Raw genomic sequence first — 9,679 nt, forward strand, 5'->3', positions numbered from 1 at the left:
TTTTGAAGAGGTTTTTTTTTTTTTTAAGAATTTGATTAGATGGTCATTTTCTGCAAGGAAATTCATGACCTCATGAAGTTTTTTATTCAGAATTTTGTTATTTATGAATGAACTTCACCATTCTATTATGAAGTTGGGATTTGGCTTTAATGTGTGCCAAAAGATTGTAAGGGGCAGTCTAGTAGATAATGATCAGGATCTCCTATTTTGCCACTTGTGCAGGAATCTGTGTTTGTAATTTTTAAATAATAGAAATATTTTGGAAATGGGCCATGACCTGCCAGGAACCATATTTCCTGTTTCGTTAATATTTTTTCCTTGAGGGAATTTATGTTTTTATACTGATTAAAGAGTCTTCTTCCCGTATTTGAATTAGTCCATAATTCTTGCCATTTTTTGTTAATAATTTTCGTGAGTTCTGTTTTCAAGAAAGATTTTGGATATGGGTGGAGATAAATTGGTTGTTCTGAATTTGTTGCTTCTTTTGCTGATTTGTCTGCCAGATCATTACCCTTAAAATCATTGTGTGCTTTTATCCATTTTAGTTTTGTGTTTGAGGTTTGTAGGAGAATTTTAATGTTGTTGATTGTGTAGTTTTTATGGTTGGGATTAAGGATAGATTGAAGAGCAGATTTACTGTCTGACCAGATGTTTATTTTGTTTGATTGTTAGTTTGATTCTTTTATGAATTTCAAACATTCAAAGATTGCTAATAGTTCTGCCTGGAAGATTGAATTATTATCATTGAGTTTATATTTTTTTCCTATCATATTGCTTGCGAAGGCGAAGCCTGTTCCTGAGGGTTGTTTGGAGCCATCAGTAAAGAAGTTGTTATTAAGGATTTGGTGTTTCAAAGAGGTTTGAAATGTTTCTTCTGTTAGAATTTTTTGATTTATTGTTTCTGCTGGATGAAATTGTTGTTTGTAGAAATAAGTTTCATATTTACTGGCTTGGAGGTTTTTATCAAAAAGGGTTGAGTCTGTATTTAGTTGGATGATGTTTATTTTTTTAGCGATTGCTTGTATTTCAAGATGCATAGGAGGGAGCTGTGTTATTAAGAGGAGGGCGGAAGTGGGTGTAGAATGATAGGCTCTGGAAATTGATAGAAGAAATTTTCTTTGTATTGTTGTGAGCACTCTTTCTAGGCGAGGTGAGATGTTTTGGGCCCAAAGATTTGCTCCATGAGAGATTGTCGGGATTACTATTGTTTTGTAAAGATGCTTTCTGGCTTTGTTGTTAATTCCCCAATTAATGGAGGCTATTTTTCTGAACGAATTTTGAAGTTTTGTTGATTTTTCTTTAAGAATTTTTGAATGTGAACCCCAGTTTAATCCCCGGTCAATGTTTACTCCGAGGTATTTGAAGAAATTTGATCCTTTGAGAGATTGATTAAATATTTTTAGGATTGGTCTTCTTTTTGAGAAATTAAAATAAGTGAAGGAGGATTTATTGATAGAAAGTTTGAGGAATCTTGATGTGAGCCATTTTTCTATTTGGGATAAGATTTCATTGCTTTTGAGTTCAAGTTCTTTTCTCGTATGACCTCCTGTAATTATAAGGAGATCATCGGCAAAAGCAATAAGATTGTTTGAATAAGAAGAGTTTTTTAAAAGATCATTGAAAAATAGATTCCATTGTAATGGGCCTGAACAAGATCCTTGTGGACAACCTTTGTAGAGGTTTATTGATACAAAGCCCTCTGGGGTTAGAAGAGAAATTTTTTTGTTGTTGTTAATTGAAATGAGAATTTTTGCTATATTTATTGGAATGTTAGATTTCGTTAATTCTTGGTGAACTAGATGATATTGAGTGTTGTCGAAGGCTCCGGCAATGTCTAGAGAGATGGCTGCTGTATGTTTAAATTGTTGTTTTTGTGAGATTAGAACGTTGTTGAAATGTTGTAATGCTGAATTAACAGATTTTCCTTTCCTAAAGCCAAATTGATTTGATTTAGTTGCCCTCACCTATGAAGCATCTTCTTATATAGTGGGATTATTTACAACTGAAAAAGAAATAACTACCTATTTTCTCTTCATAAATATCATCAAAAACAACATGTAATTATCCAAGGCATCTCTGGTGAGTCTTTTCCGGGCCCTGGGAGCCCTTTATTTCATGTTTTAATTTTTTAAATTGGACGTTCCATTGATTAAGGCCTAACGTATAGGATCGCCATTTTAACATGTCTTGTAATGCAAATTTTTTTCATCGCTAACTTTCAGTACCTAAATATTCCTCAATTTAATTCTAAATTCATATCTGCCTGCTCATTTCAATGATACATACGATTATCCTTAGCTCAATATACTTTTCTTTATTTTTCGGCGATCCTAAATTAATTTTTCAATAACTTTAATTTTACATGTCATTTTAAGGTATAGGCCATCGCTATGTTAAACTTTTATTATTTTGTACTCTGACTTTGAGAAGTATTTAAATATTCTTAAATGTTATTGTATGTTCTAAATTTTTTATATGTTGTGCCCCAACTTGTGCTTTATGCTGAGATACTAATTTCAAAATATATAACCCACCACTTATTTTTATAATCATTTTCTATTAAACCTTTCTATTCACATTTTCGCCGTTCTTTTTCCAAGCAAAATATCAACAATATATTGTAAACAAACTAAAGTAAAGATTACAATAACAGTTAAGTTCTTATCATCACGCCACATCCAACTTTCAAAAAATAATTTTCATTATAATTGACATTATGCAACAACTTTCCAATTAGTTTTTCTTTCTTTAAATTATACCCATTTATCTCAGAGTCAGAGTATAAACAAAATTTAGTATTGCTTCTATTATTATTCTTACATATATTATTATTTTGCTGCATTTACTATATATATTGTATGTTTTATCTATTAAAAAATATCTTTGTGTGCACTGTTGTCTCTTATTACTTTCCTACACGTATATTTACGTCAAACCAATATTCCTCTTGGACGAACTAACCAAATAGGCAAGCCATCTTCAACTGTGTACAAACCTCAACTTGCATTGTAATCACTTTAGAAGGGAAATACTGACAACCACCATTTTAGGTTTGTCTTCTATTTATCTTTTGTAGTCTATCATAGCGTTGGCCAACCTTTGTCTAAGTTACTATTATGTTCATTGGTACTTGTTATCTCGCCAATCTAACTTTTTCTAGTAACCAACGCCAGTCTGGTTTTTCTTTTACGATACATTTATTTTTCCTCACCTAACAGGACCAAATTTATCTTATAATTTTTTAGCATTTCTGCACATTGCTAGCACCCCCAACTTTCTTCTTCTCATCAAATTACTATAATAATCTTTTTTATATTTACTCATTGTCTTCCTAACTGGTTTATATCAAAAGACCACGACTCTATTAACTTTTATTGGCGTCTCCGCACACTGTTAGCATCGACCAAAATTTTTTTTATTTGTATCTTAGCTTGTTTTAAACATATTTTTTCCTTCCACTCCTTCACCCCCACTTCTCTCATAAAAAAAAATAATAATAATTATTATTCCCCCCCCCTCTAAATTTAGTAATGGATTTTTGGCACTAGTTTTCTCGCCAGTTTAACATTTATCTAAAAGGCACTTCTTACTGTTTTATTACTCTCGCTACGTTCCTAATCTTCATCTAAACTTATCTCATAAATCCAAAGTATTAATATATATTGCTGCACAATGTTAGCACCGATCCCTCTTTTTCACAATTCTAATAATAACAACATTTTCTAATAATCTTTCTCATAATCATTGTTTTTTCAACAGGGAAATTTCAAAAGACAACAAATTTATTACCAATAACTGGCACCTCCGCACATTGTAAGGACCTATTACTTTTATTTATTTTGCCCCTAAACAAGTAATAAACAAAAAATCCCACCATCATTACCTCACCCCATTTCCCCCCCATTCCCTCCCCCCCCCTAAAAAATTAAAATTAATCTTTCTCATATTCATTGTTTTTTCAACAGGGAAATTTCAAAAGACAACAATTTTATTACCAATAAATGGACCTCTGCACATTGTTAGGACCTATCAATTTTTTTTCTTTAAGCAAACAAGTCCCAAAACAAGTAGTAATCAAAAACTCCCACCATCATTACTCATAACTTAACATTACTCATAAGAAACTTAAAAAATCAGCTAAATAAAATTAATACATTTGGTAAGGATATCGAAGATGCCTAGGAAAGATTACAGCGAAATTAGAATCCGTAGCTCGATTAACACGTTCACGCCGGGAAAAGCGAAAATACTGGTACGGGAAAATTGAAAATGCTGGTAGAAGAACTATTCCAATATTTGATAATATTCGGGAGGAGTTAATCGATTCCCAACAATAACAATTCACTGTAAGGAAATTTATCACGGTGAAGAAGCAATCAATATAAAAATTGCATCTGTTAAAAACAATTGGTAGTTATGAATTTTTATTATTCCCGGTGAAAAACTAAAAAATGAAATTTATTTGTTACCAGTTTTTACTCCGGTGCGCCGCCAAGATGAGAGGTCACCCCGGCGTGAACGTGTTAAGGGAAACCTTGGAAGAGCTAAAACTGGGTTATAATAGCGAAGCTCAAATGGTTGATGTGGACTCAGCTTTGGATTTATTCAATAATGGCAGAGAATCGTTCTTTGAATAGATGTCCTGGTCCACGCATCGCACTAACACGAGAGATTTTGTGGAGTAGAAGATGCTTATATGTTGAACAGATCGGTGAATTCTCGAGCGGGAGTTTTCCCCTGTATCTACTTTTTCTTATTTCATGTTTGTGTCTGTCAATAAATAATTGAAAAGACACATGGTCCGTCATTTCTTACAATTTAGGAATCATCATCAATATTTATCTGGACCGTACAATTTAGGAATAACTTTTATCATCCCTATATTACCTTAACAAATAGTTAGAGGTAAATTTAAAAGAACTTTGTCGTTGGATTTACATAAGTCTGCCCCAATTCCTGATAATGTTTCAACTACCTTGGAGTAGTTAATTCTCACATTAATGCTTTATTGTTAATGGATAAAATTATACTTGATTCAGCTAAGGATCTATGCTTTTTAATTGATAATTTATTGAAAAATATTAGAGCCTTAACATTATTAAAATCTGAAACTAATGAATTAACTGAGGCTTTATTGATTAATGCGTCAGTTAATAAATTGTTTCAAGAATTGCGAAAAGCTTTTGAAATGTGTCTGAAGTCTAAAGACATACCCACTTGCTCAGAATTAATTGTATTTTTGCTGAAAAATCTAATTTGCATCATAAAAGTCATCGCTTTAGTGGATTTCAAAAATCGAAATCATTGTTGTTTAATTCTGAAAAAGAATAAAAAATTCTACTATGTAAAAAAAAAAATTACGCGTAAACAAAATTATCGATTTTATGTTTAACCATCGAATTAATAACTGTTGCTCTAATATCGTCCGCGATTTTTGCAAAGGAGGACATAATAAACTTTTCCATTTTCCTAATCAGACTATTGTAAAACTTAATTTAGTAATTATTTTTTCTCTCCTCCACCTATATCGTCTCCTTATCTGGCACCAGAAGAAAAAGATTCTGAAAACATACTATTTATGGCCACTTTCACTCATTCTAAATGCGTTATTTTGAGTATTGCATGATTCTTCCGGAAACAGGCATCGTTTACTGATAATGGATCTATGACTAATTTTGCTAGCTGAAAAACAGCCTGTAAATGTCTCGGTTACACCAATTAATGATAATTGTATGATAGTTAAATCAAAATTAATGTATCTGGTATTTTTCAAATATCTTTGGAATTTCATTCGATACCTAATATCTCTGATTATTGCTCTGTTCACTGTATTGAAGTCAAATCATTAAATATTCTTAAAAATTTAGTCTTGACTGACCCTGGAGTCGACATGTCTTTCAAATATTCTTTTGGGCATGGATACATTTTTTTTTTATTTGTTGAAAACTTATATATTAAAGGTGAATGATAGTTTGAATCCAATGCACAATGAATTTGAATGTAATGTTAGTAGGAGCCGCGATGGTTCAGAGGATAGAGCGTTCGACTTCCAGTGAGGTGAACCGGGTTCAAATCCCGGTGATGGCTGGTCATTACGAATTCCGTATCCGGCTTGCACCGACCACAGTGCTGCCGTGAAATATCCTCAGTGGTAGAATAATCATGGATTAGAGTTCATTTGTCGTCAGGCGAACCATCGAAGACTCTCGTGGACTCCATATATAAAATATTTTTGCTAAAAATTATTACCTATTATTTTTACTTATCAAAAGTAAACAAACATTATCTTCATATTTTTTTTTTACATTGAAAAAATATAAAATTTAACGTTACACGAAAAAAACTGAGAGCAAGAAATTTCTTTTTTGTGCTTTAAAATAATCTTGAATTATTGTTACAAAACCTCTCTCAAGAACAACCTCTTGATGTTTCCTATGTTTAAAAGCATTATATTTAACATTATGAGGAAAACAAACTGAAGTATTTAAAGATGCTTCTTTACAGTAAAAATTTTATGTAATTTGTCAAATAAATTCTCGTTAAAAAAATTTAATAAAACTTTTTTAAACCGCGTACAAATATTTTCAGCATTTTTAATTGTTTAATAACTTTGTCTTGTTTTGTCTTTGTAATAAGACATGAAATAAACAATATTGACTGAAACAGCAAATATATTGGCCTTTTTAACATTCGCAACATCATATGGAGTTAACCTCTTTACTTAAGTCGAGTCAAATTTCAAAATTGTCCCCTAATCACAATCCAAAAATTCTGAAAATTTAATTTAGCTCGTTTTTATCAAGAACTTTTCTACAAACATTTTTTATGAGAAATTGTTGACTTAATCCATCACTTCCTACATCTCAGAGATGCCAACTTGCTCTATTTTAAAGTGCTAGTTTATCAATTGTAATTCTTGGTTTAATAAATTCAATGAAGTGGATTTTTATCCACCACTATTTCTAAATAATTCGTAGGCTTATATAATTCACCACTTTTTACTAGACATGTCATTTTATACCCTTCAAAAAGCAAGCAAAAAAAAACAATTGTTTGCAAAATTTAGTCTGTAGATATTTACCGTTATTTTAATTATTTTCGCGTGTCCGGAGCAGTTGGCATCTCTGACATCTGAAAGCCTTGACACGGTATTTTATACGTAGTCTGCGCAGACTATCTAAAACGTGAACCAGTCATGCGCATGAACCCAACTTCGATTGTAAAATTAATAGANCAAGCTGCTCAATTTCATAATGTAATAACATTTGTGTAATAAGCAAAGAGCTTGAAACATTCATAAAAGCAACTCCATTGCCTGCTTACCTCATTGCTCAACCAAAACTGTTCAAAAATTCCAGATGAATGGGATAGGGGCCGCTTCGCGGCCCAGGTGCCCAGTAAAATCTAAACACTTGGACTAGGACTAGACATGTCATAAGAGCTACTCCAGAACGCCGAACTTGTGACTATGCTCCAATCCCTCATTTCCGATGTCTCAGCCTAACCCAACAGGACACTGCCTTTGCCATGTACCGATCACAGCCCCTGTGATCTTTTCTTTTCTTCACAGAGTCCACCTCTCCTAGGAGTGGAAATTGACTGAACCAACATCATCGACTCTGAATAGCGACGAATCGGTTAAAGCCGCTACGCGGCTGTGCACCGAGATACTTCTAATTTCTAATGTTCTAACTAGTCATGTCATTTTATACCCTTCAAAAAGCAAGCAAAAAAAGTCAATTATTTGCAAAATTTAGTCTGTAGATATTTACCGTTATTTTAATTATTTTCGCGTGTCCGGAGCAGTTGGCATCTCTGACATCTGAAAGCCTTGACACGGTATTTTATACGTAGTCTGCGCAGACTATCTAAAACGTGAACCAGTCATGCGCATGAACCCAACTTCGATTGTAAAATTAATAGAGAGAAATTTATGACAAACCAATAATATTCATAAATTATACAAATATTTACACATATATTTGCTACCACTTTCTTACTTTTAATAGATTTTTTAATAAATGGCTCTTTCGTGTACTGGTTAGCCTACATTGTCGTAGTCTGACCTGATCGAAATACCTAAAAATACCGTGTGTAGGCGTTGCTGTGCTTGATTTCAATGAGTTTCTATGTAATGCGAAACGTTACGCTTACTTTTTCAGAACACTAAATAATTATGCTATGAGACGTAACGCCTACTAATGTTTACTAAATTGCAAAGAGCATCAATAAATAATTACACAGTAGAAATTTTTTTTTAGTTGTATTTATATAACTTGATCTTAAGTTTGTATTATCGCTTACAACGTCGAATACCTCTTCATGCATGGCGAGTTTTTTTTAACCGGAAAACAGCTCTCGTGAAGTATTTTTAACGATCAAGGCCACCAAAGTGGGCGGATCTTTAACTTAATGCTATTGCAGATCCCGAGCGATCTGGTAAAGATTTGAAGGTCTTCGACTAAAGAAATTGTTGACACAGACGGATCTTCAACGCCATTCATTTAAATTCCCAACTTTTCCACATAAAACTCAACTCAATCATTCTACAACTCGTTCAGTCGGACTCCAAACTCTGAGGGGATGACGGAGTGATAGATTTAGTAGTTGTCAGAACTTACGCTACAAATCTTTTCTTTATTGTTTAATCCCTCATAGTGGGATTCCAAAAATTAGCTTAAGCTCATTAGGATGCTCCTCTCCACGGTAATCTTTAGTAAAAGGCGAAAGATTTGCACGATTGATGAAGAAAAGCCAGAGCATGGTCATGGTACTCATTTGATTTATTGATTTATTGAAATTACATACATTTGCAGACTTGTGTGCTCAATATATAGGCTTATAAGTCATTGTCAAGTAGAAAATACAAATAGAACAATTCAAAGAAAGACATCACAAAGAATACATCCATAAGAGAAATGCGCAAAATTAATGAAAAACGGAAAAAATGGAGAGTATCTTTTTTTCTACTTTATATCCAATCCAATTAATCCTTACTCTCCATCATGTGATTCAATCACGATCGTTAGTCGCCTTCTGAAATATTTCAAATGGCACTATCACATTTACCTTGTGAATGAACAAGTTCAAAATCGACATTACCCATTATCGAGGTATTTCCACTTTTGTAATGTATTTCTTGATAGACTTCAGAAGCCACGTTGTACTCCCGGTTTTTGCTCTAAAGGTCTTAGTCTTGCAGTAGTTAAGTGATAATCATGAATTAAAAGAAGAAATTTAGAGAAAAGATTGAGTAGAAAATCCTAAAATAGATGTATGCACGTTGCAATTGCCAGTTTTGAAATACTCTGCAATAACAATATTTTTATTTTTTTTGGAATTTATAATTTGATTCTAATCAAACAGTTTTCTTTTTATTTTAGTGGAGGATAAATTAAATTTTTGAAGAATGGACGAAGGTTTAACTTTTAAATGTACGGATCTTATAAGGCTATAAATAAAAAATAAAATATATAAAGAATAAAATTTTATGGTTAAAAAAAAATTCTTTCCTTCCAGTTTAAATCTTTGAACAGCTGTTTTTAAAGAAACGCCTATTTTCTGTGAAGAAGTGTCTTTTTGGTCAGTTTTTTTTAAACAACTTTTCGGGCAGAGTCAGGTCAACTTGAAAAATACAAAACGGATGTCGCCCATTTGATGTTCCTGACGAGGAAAAAAT

The 9,679-nt window shown here is 32.5% G+C and overlaps 1 non-coding gene across 1 annotated transcript; it reads right to left on the reverse strand.

Annotated features, from left to right (window-relative positions):
• Positions 1–8,647: 8,647 nt before the first annotated feature.
• Positions 8,648–8,763, reverse strand: LOC122271633 (U5 spliceosomal RNA). The gene has a single exon (XR_006226513.1). It is a non-coding gene; the product is annotated as a U5 spliceosomal RNA (small nuclear RNA).
• Positions 8,764–9,679: the final 916 nt, after the last annotated feature.

Source organism: Parasteatoda tepidariorum, chromosome 9 (assembly GCF_043381705.1).
Source record: "Parasteatoda tepidariorum isolate YZ-2023 chromosome 9, CAS_Ptep_4.0, whole genome shotgun sequence".
Lineage (NCBI taxonomy): Eukaryota > Metazoa > Arthropoda > Arachnida > Araneae > Theridiidae > Parasteatoda > Parasteatoda tepidariorum.